Genomic DNA, 14,025 nt, shown 5'->3' with positions numbered 1-14,025 from the left:
TCAAAGCAATAAGAGTACTGGCATTGGAACACAATAACATTCACTACATTGGCTTCCTCTCCAGTTCTGCAACAAATGTCTGTCAGTCTGGGACAGGTCATCTCCCTTCCATCACTTTGATTTAAATGGCTAGCAACTCACAGCACCATCTCTGTGCGTTGTTTACACCAGTCCCCTAGCTCCACGGTGCCAACAGAGATCAACAGGGATGATAGAGAAGAATTAGCAGGGGCTAATAATGACTGTTTCTCCGTCTGTTGGAGACTAGCTTTCTTATATGATCAGGTACAACTGTCTTTTTCCTCCTGTGTTGTTGGCCTAGAGCACTTTCTGTGTATTTCACAAGTGTGTATGGCAGTGTGAAATGCCACACCGCATATTGTGGCATTGGAAGTCCCACTTCCCCAGAGTTAAAGAATGGTCCTTACAGACTGATTTGTGGTACCACTAACAGACTATCTCAAGTGAACAGTGAAAATATCCTGTCACCACAATGAGCAAATAACCAGGATAGGTTTTTATACCTGGCAAAGCTGATCCACTATCCACTGCATATGGGAAAGCTATTTTCTCTGTATTTTTTTTTCCCTATGTCTTAAACAACTCAAACCCTTTCCTCTGTGTTCTGAAAGGATGTATCATAATTTTCAAGGTGGTGAAACCTCACAGCAGCAAGAGCTGAATAAGTTCACAGAAAGCTGATCACAATGACTTGCAAGAAGCTATGATACATTTACTTCTGGTTTGATGGTGGAGAGGAAAAGGAAGGAAGAGGACATTTCTGACAAAGGATCTGGCAGTGCAGCATGTAAGTTAAGGCTGATTTGAAGGTAGTGCCCAAATCAGCACAAGGCAATTAGGACCAAAGATGCAGTGGAATGTAAGTACTCTTGAAAATGCTTGTCTTCTCTTAAGCTGAAGAACGATATTTTATTAAGGACAACTGTTACCATTAGAAACTTCCAACCATGTGGGCTTTTCTTCAAGGACCATGCACAAACCCAGACTGCTTCCAGCTGTACAGAGGGCCACTCCCTGGAGCCCAGAGTCTGGGAAGGATAGTTGACTCTTCCCTTGTTTAACCTGAACCTATTTGCACACCGGCTGTCACTGTCCCACCTCCTAATGCATCTCTTTTGCTGCAGCACTGGGAGCTGGGTACCCAGCAGCAGCTCTTGTTTTAAGCCTCCTAAAAGAAAACAAGATTTTCTTTTTTTTCAAAGTTTTTCTTTCTTTTCTTTTTCAAAACTGCATTTGAAGGTCAGAGCGGGTCACGCTTGTTCTATGCTAGAAATTCCTCAATGGCAAGGGGCCACTCTGAAGTGTCCAATTCCTGCTCACTACCTAGAGGAAAAGCTGCTTTTGCCTTCCTTTGGCTTTCTTAGAAGCTGGGCCCTTTTCCTCAGGTGAGGAAAGCTGCTCTCCTCTCCAAGGTGTCCTAGTGTAACTCCTCACACCAGTGCCCAGCAGATGTAGGGCAGAGAAAGGCTTTCCAAGCAGGACATCACAGTGCTGGTACATCACAGAGTCTTTTCACTGGCATGCCTGGGGTATGACTGCTTTTCCACAATGATGAGGCATAGGGCAAAATCTGAGCAGGGTGAACTAAGTGCTGCAGAGTAAGTTATCAGGGAAGAAGTAGCTGATTTGCAAGCTCTAGCAGTAGGGAGCTAACAGCTTTTCCATCACCTTGTGTTAGAAGTCAAAGCTGCTGAAGATCTGGCCATGACCAGAACCACAAACAGAACCCAAGTGAAGCCTCTGGGCAGAGACAGACTTGTGCCAAATGGGTCTTGTGCCTGTGGTCTGCAGAGAAGAAACAGGCAGGACCAAGGACCCAGAGCATGCCTGTCCCTGAGGTCTGTGTTCAGTCATACAGAAGAACATGGACTCTTTCTTGGCAGAGGAATGAAACGTCACTAATTGGTAACTCCCCAAAGTCTGGATGAAGTTAGAAGGTGAAATGATAGGTGCAAGCCCCAGAAATGAGGAGTTTAAGCGTGACAAAGTGGCCACAGGTAGGAGTTTCCAGCTGTCTTTGTCGCTTCCTAGGGGCAAGAAATAAACTCTCAAGCCTGACCAAAGCCCCTCCTGGAGGATACATTTCCTGGGAACTCTCACTTTGATGGCTGTGAAATCCATGAAGCTTTTCCTCTTATATCTGGGAAACTAGAGTCAGGCTCCTGTGGGGCTGTCCTTGGTTAAATAAATGATGGTAAAAATAACTCACAAATGCAACACCAACATGGGCACGTAAATCAACTCCTGGAGTGCCCGTTAAGGTAAGGTGCCTCCTTTTGGGGGGCGTGTCTGTAAAGGAGTCATCCTGCAAGCAAAAATCAGTCAAGTGGGAGGAGGCAAGGTCCCATCAAGATCTGACTCACAAATCCATCAGCAATTTCATTTCAGAAGAGATACAAGGATTTAACATGGCTGTCAGCAGCATTCTTCAGGTCACACTGCTGCATAAAAGAGAGTGTTAGAACCTGGGACTTAAACTAAACAGATTTCCTATAGGAAACACACACAAAATTACATTGCTTCTAAAGTTACTTTTATAGACATTTTCCCTGAGAAATATTTCTCCCTGGAAAAATAAATTCACAGGATGTAATTAAAACAGTTATATGTGTACACTGGAATGGCCCCCTTTAAGTGCTTCACCAAATGCACCACAAAATAAAGGAATGAAAGCCAGCTTTGTTTAAATCCATTAATAACAATATGTATTAATTACAAAATGAGACATTGTTCTGTTAGTTTATGGTTATGAAAATAGCCTTTAATAAGGCTGAGACTGGGGTACTCAGCTTTTCAGTTGTCTGTGCTATTAAAAGGGCTTTGAAAATCTACCATAATCTACTACTTTTACTTGTCAAACCCTGACCCGATAAAGGCACTGGGTATCAGATTCCATGCCCCATGTCTTGGTACTGGTAATAACCAGGTGCTGATGATTGTATTTTTTCTGCTTTTCTTGCCATTTTCTTTGGTTTTAGTTTTTGTTTAAACCAAAAAAAAAAAAAAAAAAAAAAAAAAAAAGGGAAGAGGCAACTGCATTGTATTAGAATTTAACTTTAATGCTTTGGGGAACCAAACCTTAATAGGTTTGTATTAATCCATCTTTGCATTGAGCGGGGTGCACTGGTGCTCCCAAATCTGCTCAGATAATTAAGGATAATAATTATCTCCGGTCTCCCTTCAATGCCCCAGTCCAGCAATGTGTGGCAAATCTACTCACCCAGTTTTGCAAAGTGCCTAGGCTAAAACACTCCTTTTTTGTCTGGAAAAAGGGTCCTCAAGGGTGTGGAGGTGTTGCAGCCTGATGCCAAATGAGGGGTAGCTTTTTCCTCCTGTGTTTTCCTGCTTCTGTAGAAGTTTTCTGAAGCCTCAGGAATGGAAGGCAGCCTGCTTCATCAGTTTTATAGCCCAGCTAAAATATTCTTGAGAGGCTATTCTGTCTTTTCTTCCCACTTCTCACCCCAGAAGGGTTGTGTAATGTGATACTCCTGACCTGAGGAAGGGATGCTGCTGGTATTAAAAGCAGGCTGAGATAGCCTGACGCGCTAGAGATGCTGTTTGTGTTGTGGGATCTTTCACTGTTGCCTGTCAGCTCCTGCAGCCCTGGCAGGTTGGGTGCAGCTGGGCAGAGGACCATCGCTGCCATTTCAGGGAGCGATTTGGAGGGCCCAGGAAATGTGTTTGCCAGGCTCTTGCAGGAAGGAATCAGTGCAGCTGCAGAGAAACCTCCCTGCCTGCCCCACTTCTCTGCGTGCTCCTTGTGCAAGCCATCTCTCGCGTTATAATTTATTATACCTCATTGGGTACCTTTAATTTTTTTTCTTTGATCAGTTCATTTCACCTTTTATTCTTTCTTAGTAGGGATACAAGCCAAAAGCCAAAACCCAAAATTACACCTTTATACCAGTATAACTGCAACACATTTTTAATTGCTATTATTGTTATTGCTATATTGCTGTTCTGATCACTAATAAAACATTTCCATGTCCTTCAGGCATGACTGGCCATATTTTCTGTATCTCTCTCAAGCAGAGCAAGGTGACATTTCTGATGCATCTCCAGTCCAGGACCTCATTTTGAGGGGAGAAGTAAGAAATTGGGGTTATTTGTTAAAAGAAATGTTGCATCACTGTTAGCACTCAAGGGAGGAGAGAGATATTGTAAGAGGGATTATCAGTACAGTCAATGTTATTTCTTTACTGGAAGCTGGTTTTTGGTTACTAAAACATTTTAAATAGCCTCTCTTGAGCCACTTCCAATAAGGTTAAAAAAAACAACAAACCCAGAGACAAAAGAAGCAGAGAAAAATGAACAGGGGTTGATCTGAAATAGCTTGAAACAGAAACCCCTTCCCTGGGAAGGATTGGGAGCAAGGGGAGGTGGTTAAATGTGTGGAGTCGAGAGTCAATTTTTATTTCTTAATTAGCTTTAAACCCCTGCACCCTGCCACCGCAAGTGAAAGCCAGGCCAGGGAACACTGCCCGCGCGTCGCTTCGCAGCTGTTCAGCATCGCCGCATCTGAGCGGAGAAAACAATTGGGGAAATGTTTTATGTTCACACTCCACCTCGGAGGTAGGCCGGCGTCCAGAACGTGCCGTAAAACAGGCAGGAATGCCGCTGGTTGGAAACAGGCTCGTAATTCTTGTGCCCCTCTTTCCAAAAGACACCTTTCTTCATGTAATTGTTTTAAACCCACAGCATGTTCACATTACCCTCCGCGGAAATCACATCTGAAAATGACTTTGTAGTTTCTTTTTTTAGCATTGGGATTTGAGTAGAGGGGTAGTTCTTGCTTTGTTTAGTTTCCTTAAATCCCCCCTCACTGCAACAGCCAGGGGCTTCTTTTCCCCTTTTATTCTCCTAGGGCTCAATTCAATAAATATACATCCGGCTCCTTCGCAGTCATAGTCTGGCTTAATGAAATTGTGCTAGGCACTTCCAAGACAAGGATGTTTATTTTTCTCCACTGATTTGGTTAGGCTGGTCCAGGTCCTGTGTGCCCAGAGAGCTGCTCTATAAAGAGACCCTTGTGATTGCAGCAGGGATGCTGTGTCAGCCGGTAAGTGCCTGCACTCACTCAACACTGGGATTCTCTTACCGCAGAGCCGGGGTGCGGGAGGGCGGTTGTATTTTCTATATACAACACACGGGGAGAAAAAGCATGCTAAGAGCACAGTGTTAAGGTGGGAAAGTCAAGCATTTGCAAGGCAGATATAGCTAGAACTGTCTGGAGAGAAGGCTTAATTCATCTGTTTATGTGAGCACATTACGAAACAGTCTCCTATTTTTGCATAGTCCTGTGCTTGTTTTGTAGTTAATGGCATTTTCTAGCTTTTGCCAGAACTCACCACCTTCACAATGTGGCTTCTCCCTAGATTTCCAACACCACGGAGATCCTTAGCTGGGTGCAGCAGTGAAGTCAGGCATCTCCAAAAGCACAGCCTCTGAAGGAAGGTGGAAGTGTAGACACAGCCATGGGTGACTCAGTGAGCCTTTTGTCACTAATGCAGGTTTATGAGTTTGTTGCTCAATGCTGGTGAGGCTGAATTTCATGGCAGACCTCATTTGAGATAGCAGTCCTATTCCAAGTCACCAGGAGCTGCACCCTTGGGCCTGGATCTGGACTGCCTGAAATGTCTTCATGGGTTGGACTAGATGATCTTTAAAGGTCCCTTCCAACCCAAATCATTTTACGATTTCTATGAAATATCCACTGTTTGACTTCTCTGTGTGTCAAGAGACAGACGCTGGTTTGGGACATTTTGCATCTTTGCAGCAGTGTGGATGGACTGACGCAGAAAAGCCAGGGGCTTTCAAATGCCAGTAGTTCAGGGTGATTCCTGCTCCCTTTGGGCCTGGCACTGAACATTCACAGAATAAACCTTGTTCTTTGCCTGAGGCACCTTCAGTCAAAGCCACAAAGCAGAGGAAGTGGCATGCCAGCATTGCCAGCAATAAGCACTGTGAAATCAGGAGTCAGATCTCTCCTGACCCTTAGTTCCTGATCTGAAATTGATTTTGCAAAGCATCAGATTAAAAACAACCCACATATTTAGTGCTTTCCTTTTTGCCTTCCCATTCACCATTTCAAAGTTTTCTAACCAGTGATGATGCCCACAATTTATTTTTGAATGAAAGCTGAGTGATTTTTACAGCATCTCTGGCTCTGCTTTCCATGACACGGGCACTAGAAAATCTCCATCTTCCCAGTGGAGCAGGGGATGGTGGCTCAGGGAGCATCAGAGACCTGCCAAAGGTCATGAAGCAAAAGGAGAGAGTGGGAACCCGGCTCCTGTGAGTGGTAGTCTGCTTTCTTCCTACTAGTGTTGCCCTCGGCTTCTTAAACCACTGCATTGCTTTGAGATGAGCTGGTCTTGCTGCTTTGATTTAGATTTGCTTCCCACTTTACTCCTGATGGAAATGTTTGGAAGTTATAAAAAAATAGAAGTGATTCCTTTCAGATTAGGTTCTCCTCCTTCTTGATCTGCAAAACCCAACCAAATGGCAGTGGTTTCTCCCTTCAGTTGAGGATGGAGACGGTATGCTGCAGGCTGGAAAGGCTGTCCATCCATCGGCAGATCGCTATCAGCTGTTGGGTAAGCTGGTGTTAGCTCTCTGATGGGTACACCTTGGTGTACAGGAGATTCTCATCCAGAAAAAGGGAGGAGGAAACCACTTGATTAACTAAATTTGAACAAATATTCTGATCCTGTCTGTTGTTGTTTAACATTTTAGAAATGGGAAAGGTTTTCAGATGAGACTTGTCTCCTCTGCAATAGTGCTCCTCCTGTGATATGGAAAGCCCCAGGTCTGTACCAGACTTTTCCTTTGCTAGAGACAGTCTACAGCCTTGCTGTAGCTTATCTGAAGGCACTGGAGCTGCCTTGCATTTACATTTTTGCCTAGGAGCTTACATTTTCGGTGTCCTCAGCAATGGTTCTAGAAAAGTGAAGGACAAACACTCCTATATTGTCCAGCAATTTGTGTCACAGTCTCTTTTTTGCCCTCTATTTGGGGATTAATTTTGGTCCCACTAGGGCCAGCATCTTCTCTGAGCCTATTTGAAGTACCTGGTTTAAAAATTGTTCCTAAGAGTACAAGGGCTTGATTTAGCTTGTTGAAGGAAATGTATGAAACAGAGAAGGATTCCCATTGTCAGGTTTACATAGGGATGCATCTGCTTGGTGAAAGGAATCAGAGCTGTGGGTCCAACAGGCGAGGCAAAAAACACCAGAGGCTGGGCATCAGGCACTTGATAGAGCTGGGTCTCCCATCCCACATCACCTCCACTTACTGCTTTAATTCCATGCTGTGGATAGTTCTCACTGATGATAGTTCCCCCTCCCTATCCCACGCAGGTACACCTTCTGTAACTGATTTATTTTCCTCCGATTATTTAACAGCCAGGATACTGCTCCTAACATTCCCTTTGCTTACTTAACATGGTAAATGGAAAACCCTCTGGGGGCTTAAGCCATTTGGTTTGCTCTTCAGCACAGTGTCTTTGGCATTTTTCAACACTGACAGTAAATGCAAGAGAGACCACCTGCCTGATGGGGAAACTTGCCCCATCTCGTCACTTGGTTGACCCTGTCTACCTCTTCTCTGCAAGAGGTGGGGTCTAGCCCTGGGAAAAGTGTGCACATCCTATCGCACAGGGGCTGAAGATGTCTTTGCTCAGGGCAACAGGATGAAGCGGATAATGGTCAGACTCAGAGGAAGAGGGAGGGACAGGGAAGGCTGCAGTGAAGTGTTTTGCATATGCGTTGTGTACGTTGGAAATGAACTTTTCTCCTCCCCAGATTTTAAGGCTTCTTTCTTTTTCCCTGCTTTTGCTTTTCCTTGAGGTCCTTCTTCTGACAATTCCATATAAGTGGTGAAAGAAGTTGTTCAAAGCGCAAAAATGAAGGGGAAAAAAACTTTCCAGTTTTATTTTCCCATCAAAATATGAATATTTTCTGAAGAGAAAAAATAGCAAAAAATATAAATAAATCCCTTTTGTCCGCAAATCCCCTGGTGAGAGTGGGGGAGGTCTGACTGAAATGTTCCTGCGTGACTCATTTCTGGGCAGCTCTTTGCCGTCAATGGAAATTTGTCCTCAACCGATTTTATGTTATTTCCTAACCTGCCTGCAAGGAGGTGTTTTGTTTGTTGACAGAGGTAAAGGAGGCGCCTGTTTCTTCTTTGATATTCCCACATCTGCCATCAGAGGATGACTCCAGATAGCCATTTCTACTGGAAAATGGTGATAAAAACTCCATTGGTATTTTCCTCCCCTGACTCATCCTGGGGATGTCTCTGATGCTGCCTCAAGCTGTTGATGATAATGGCCTGACCACAGTAATGCGTCCGGGAGGGTAAATAGCCTCAAGGACGCTTGCTCCATGAGCTGGGGATGTGTGGCCAAGGTATGGGCTGTACCCTCTCTCATGTGCTGGGTGTGTCTGAGAGATCGGATTGATGCAAGCCTCTCCTTGGGTCCTTTGTGCTTTGAGCCAGGTTCTTCTGAGGAGTTCCTGCAGGACAGTACTGTGCTACAGAAAAAGGGTTTCCAGAGCTGGTGCCTTTCATGCCCTTGATAGAAGTAAATGCTAGGAAAAGAATGAGGAGAAAGCACGAAATCCAGCTCTCTCTCGGGTGGTCCCATAAGTTTCTTGGGAGAAATGAAAGGGGCATGTAGGACAATGATTGTCCTGTTTCCTTATAAACAGGCCTCCTCCAGTCAAGGCTAAAAATACTAAACAGCAAGCACTCAGGGATCAGAGATGCGGTGTGACTCACACCTCTCTGGGCACAACCGGTATGAAATACAATCTCTTTTTTGGCCATTTCTCCTTAATGGTGTTGTTGTATAGTGAAGCCAGTGTAAACTTTCCTTTGGGACCGTGTTGGGGCTGGCATCTCCCATGCAGGTGAGATGTTCATGATCTGCCAGCACCCAAATCCAGGCTATTGATTTTGACTGTATTTATCCTGGTGGTTCTTCACTTGATTTTAACCCTCTTTCCTCACTTGCAGGACTGATTGTACCTGTACAGAGTTACTGTTCATCTCTGTCTCATTTTGTGCTTTGCTGAAGATGAGAGGTGGGTGAGATTTTCTAGTCTCTGCCTTTTGGTGCTGTTATAGTGTAATTTCTAACCCATGTCCTCTACCTTCTCATGGTCAGGATCAAAGGAACAAAGTCCTGGACACCTGATGGCAGGTCAAAACACAGCTAGCTGATGCATCAGTCCTGCCTCTTTTCCCTGAAGACAGTCATATTTAGGCATGTCAAGGCACATTTGCAGCGTAATTAACTTACTGGACTCCAAGCTACCTATCTGTTGTTGTCTTTGTGATTAGAGCCCAAATCCTGATTAATGATGGTCCTGGATGCTGGAATTAAGTTCTCCTCCCATCTTTCATTCCTGTTTTCTGTTGTGGCCCTTTGTTAATGTACATCTTCATGTCCACTTTAGAAACTGTACAAATTCTGCAGAAAAATGTTGAGCTGCGCTAAAAATGGGGGAACGGGGGACTTCCTCCACCACCACCTCTTTCCCCACAGATGCATTTATCACCAGGGCAACTTAACTTTAGAGTTCACTAAAAATTCAAGCTGTTGGCTTAGATCCAGGAAGGGAGAAGTTTTATAGACTGAGCTAAGTGTGAATTACAGTTATGGTTACGGCATTTATTTTTTTTTTTCTTTCTTTGTTGCTTTCTTTCATTATTTCTTTCTTTTTCTTTTTTAAAGAATAGCTCAACTGTTACTCTGGCACCAAAGCAGTTACAATTGCTAAGTATTTCATAATGCAGCTTTCTTCTGCTGCTTGGCAGGTCTGGGAGCAACCCTGGGGGATTTAAAAGGTGGTGCACCTGGAAAGGGCGTTGGAGGTGGTGGTGGTGGTGCTAACCACTCATTTTTACACCAGGTATAAATAATTGTCCTTTTCAGACACAGAACAGAGTTCCCAGCCTGTAAGACTCTCAAGATGTCCTTGGTAATCCAGAAATGAAGGAGAAGGAGGTGTACATCTCTTCTCAGTCTTGCACTGTGCAGTTTGGCACTAAATGCAACCACTGGCTTAATTCCAGGGCTTAAAAGCAGTGTGTTAATAGGAGTTCACCCCTGCCCCCTCTCTTCTCTCTTCACCATGTTCAGGTGAGACAGACCTTCTAGGTCCACAGAGCAGGGCTTTCACAGCCCTGAAACTGGAAACTCTCGTTTGCGATAATCCCAATGACAAAGTGCAGAAAGAAGGTTAAATCACGGGTCTTCGTACGTCCACAGCCCATGTTATTAGATCAACAAGTGCATGCTTGCCATCCCTGCAGAAGGGAGACCACTGTGGGGCTGGGGGGGCTGGTGACATGGGACACGGGGAGGTGGGTTGGAGGACACGTGCCCAGGTCCTGTGAGGGACTCTCTAGCTATGCCCCAAGAGATGGGCTGAGTCCTTTCTGATCTGAGTGGTGCTTGATGGGGATCCAGCACCCTGTTTTCAGGAGCAGGACAGGGCCAGGATGGGTGAACTTGCTGTTCCATTTGGAGAATAAGGAGCATGGTTGGTAGAGGATGGCAAGTGGGAGGATGGGTCTGCTCGGGAGAGGCAATGGGAAATGTTAGGTGGTTGAGGGTTGTTGAGCTAGCTGCCCATGGCTGAAGGCTCCTCCAGAGCATCAGAAGGAGTTTTCCTTGCCTTTTTTTTTTTTCCTTTTTTTTTCTTTTTCACTGCTTCAGAATTAGGAGCTGAAGAAGAGGTCTTGCCTAATGAGCAAGTCAGTGTATGTTGGATTACTGGCTATTTTTAGATACTGGAAGCTCTCCTTGAGAGAGTCACAGGCCTCAGTTGTTGGGTGGATCAGTTTTCAAGTGGGGTGGACTGGGATGAGCACAGCAGTCCAAAAGGCCACCCACAGGTAATGAGCTGCTGGCCATGGAGGGAAGAGGGGCCAAGTGAGTTCATCTGCGCTGGCTACTTGTCCCTTCTGGTGGTGGGCCTCGATAGGGCAGGTTTCTAGGAGTAATATGCTCTAAGAGAGTGAGCCAACCAATCCTGATTCCACTGGCTTTCTTGTGCCAGTGGAGGATCTGCCTGCTGTACCTCAAACAAGCAGCGACTCCCTTTTGCAGTCTTTAGAAGCAGTTTACGGATTTCAGCACTGTTTCAGTTACAGGAAGCATTGGCTGATTATTATTAGAATTATGGGAAAATTCAGGCTGAAAGGAACCTCAGGAGGTCATCTAGTCCAACCTCCTGGTGGGGCAAGTTGGAACTGCAGCCAGGGCTTGCCCACAGCCTGTGCCCTCAGCTTGTAAGAGATATGGCTGGTAGGAGCAGTCAGGTACTTACTGGTGCCGGCTGGACTTAAAATTATTTCTCCAGACTTAGCCAAACGCAGATTTGCAAATTTACATTTTTCCATTGCACTCAGAGTGATGCAGACTTACATTACCTTGTGTTTCTTCACAGGATTTCTCTTAGACACCTACAGATTCCCAGTGCTGGCCATCTCCAAGGCTGAGACAGCAATCAGTCACTCCCTTTCCACCACCCTTGTACAAGAACTCGTTAGGTCAACATGGGATGGGTTGGTTTTCAAGTGCATTTAAGGAAAACAAAACAAAACAAGACAAAAAGCCTGCCTCAGGAGATAAACTTCTGCTAGAAAGTATATGGTACAGTATAGAAGTTTATGGTATGTAAAAACTTTTTGCCTTTCACTGTAGTGTGTCTGTAAGTACATAAATACATATAAGTATGTGGATGAGAGAGAAGACAGTGGTTAAATGGAGGCATTTTCTGCAAGAACTGAAAGAATGTCAAATCACAAATGATCCAGACATTGGCGTTCTAGCTTCAGCAGACCTGTTTTCCAGCCACTTTGTTCCTTTCTTTGTCCACGGAGACAACTACCATATTGCAAGTAAATACTGCTGCGTTCTCTGCTCCCCTTTCTTGATTGTCTACACTTTACCCAGGGGAGAAGAGAGAAGAGCCAGCTGTGAATGACACAGCATAAACAAATCTATTTCAAAGAAAAATTGTGCCCGAGCAGGAGTGGCCTGTTCCTAAGAGCTTTGAAAACTGGCATTGTGTTCTTGCTGGGAAGGCATGACAGTACAAAGGTTTCTGTCCCTTGCAGTAATTATCCCCTTGTGCACACAGGCATGACGGCTTTTGGTCAGGGGCCATGTGTATGAAAGCCCATGGACTAACATGACTTTTTCCTCTGGATGAGACCTCACTGCTGGCCAGCAGTCTGAGAGAACGCTTTGCAGCTGGAGGAGCTCATTAAATCTAGTCCCATTAAATCTGTAAGGGCTGCAGATGATGCAACAGCTAGAAAGCTGCTCTGGTCTGTCCTGTGCTATCATCAGACGCAGCAACAGGGAACCGAGATGTATATGGCTGCTTCCCTGCCTGTGAGCAGACACAGAGGGGGTCACAGAGAGCCCCTGTAGTTGGATGCAGTTGTAGATTGGGGTTAGAAACCAAGGAAAGAATGTGGAGGAGCCCGTTGGAGGGTGGTGGGTCTGTTCTGACAGGATGCTTGCAAACTCAGCAAAGGCATCTCCCAAAGAGTGGCCAGTCCTGGCAAGCCCACCTCAGAAAGCTCTGCCCAAGTCCATCTCAGTCCTAGAAAGCACTTCAGAAACATGGGGAGCACAGGCCAACCAAGCTGAGGCCTGGAGCTACATCTAGCCCCGTTGTCTGGTTTCCAGATCTGGTCCCTTTGACTCAAGAAGGGCCAAATAGACATTGAGTCAGGTTTCCAGACCGGCAGCCAATTCATTCCAGGGGACATTTCTTGGCCTCAGGTCCGCCTCATCTAATGGCATAAGGACTGCAAGCAGGGGATGGTGGCAGTGCTAGCCAGCACTGATGATTTCTGAAAATCCCATTGATTCCTTTCCCCTTTTGATCTTCCACCAGGCAAGGCAAACGGGTTCGATTTGCAGGTCTCTCCTCTGGATCGCTCGAGCCCAAATAATAACATTTACAGAAAAATGTGTTTGCAGCCAAAGTCTGGTGTCTGTGGACTGATATCCTGCCATGGAGCAGCCGGAGTGGAGCTGCAGGAAAGCTAGATGGATTACCACCATTCCCCTCTGGCACTGGGGACTCAAAAACGTGCGCTCAGAAGCCGAGGGTGTGTTTCAAACGCTTGGAAAGCGGCTCTGCGCCAGGGCGCCAACACACTGAGCTGCTACAGCAGCTTGCCTGTGAGGATTGCCCCAGGAGGAGGTCGGGTTTGCTGCAAGTCGCTTTCCTGGTAAACCTTGTGTGTGTGTGTGCATCTTTCCATACAGCTCTCCTCCTTTTGCAGTCCCAAAGCGTTGTGCCTGTGTGGGCACCTAATAAGTCCACTACTCCTTTTTGAGGGTGCTGGTTTGGGCGCTGTATTTGAGGCTGCATGGTGGAGTTCGAGCAAAGCAGTGGCTTTCTGCTCAGGCCCTGTGGGCCTGTTTCTCAGTAACCATTTTCACAACCACCTCACCTTCCTGCTCGCTCCCCAGTCACTGCAGCTCTCTCCACCTTCACACATGGGCTGTTTTCTCTGTCAGGCTCATGGCAACCTGGCAGAAGACCCCCGGAGCTGTGCTTGCAGGGAAAAACAGGAGAATACTCTCACATAAAAGATTCTCTGAAGCTTTTAGCTGTGAGAAACCTTGTCTAGTCTAAGAAAGCCTCTTACCCCTGTACTCGGCACTGGTGAGGCCGCCCCTCGATGACTGGGTTCAGTTTTGGGCTCCTCACTCCAAAAAGGCCATTGAATGACTTGAGCGTGTCCAGAGAAGGGCGACGGAGCTGGTGCAGGGTCTGGAGCACAGGTCTGATGGGAGCGGCTGAGGGAACTGGGGGGGTTTAGTCTGGAGAAGAGGAGGCTGAGGAGAGACCTCATCGCCCTCTACAGCTCCCTGAAAGGAGGGTGCAGAGAGGGGGGATGAGTCTCTTGAACCAAGGAACCAGCGCCAGGACAAGAGGGAATGGCCTCAAGCTGCGCCAGGGCAGG

Source organism: Athene noctua, chromosome 7 (genome assembly GCF_965140245.1).
Source record: "Athene noctua chromosome 7, bAthNoc1.hap1.1, whole genome shotgun sequence".
Classification (NCBI taxonomy): Eukaryota; Metazoa; Chordata; class Aves; order Strigiformes; family Strigidae; genus Athene; species Athene noctua.
Note: the sequence above shows the minus strand (reverse complement) of the source record.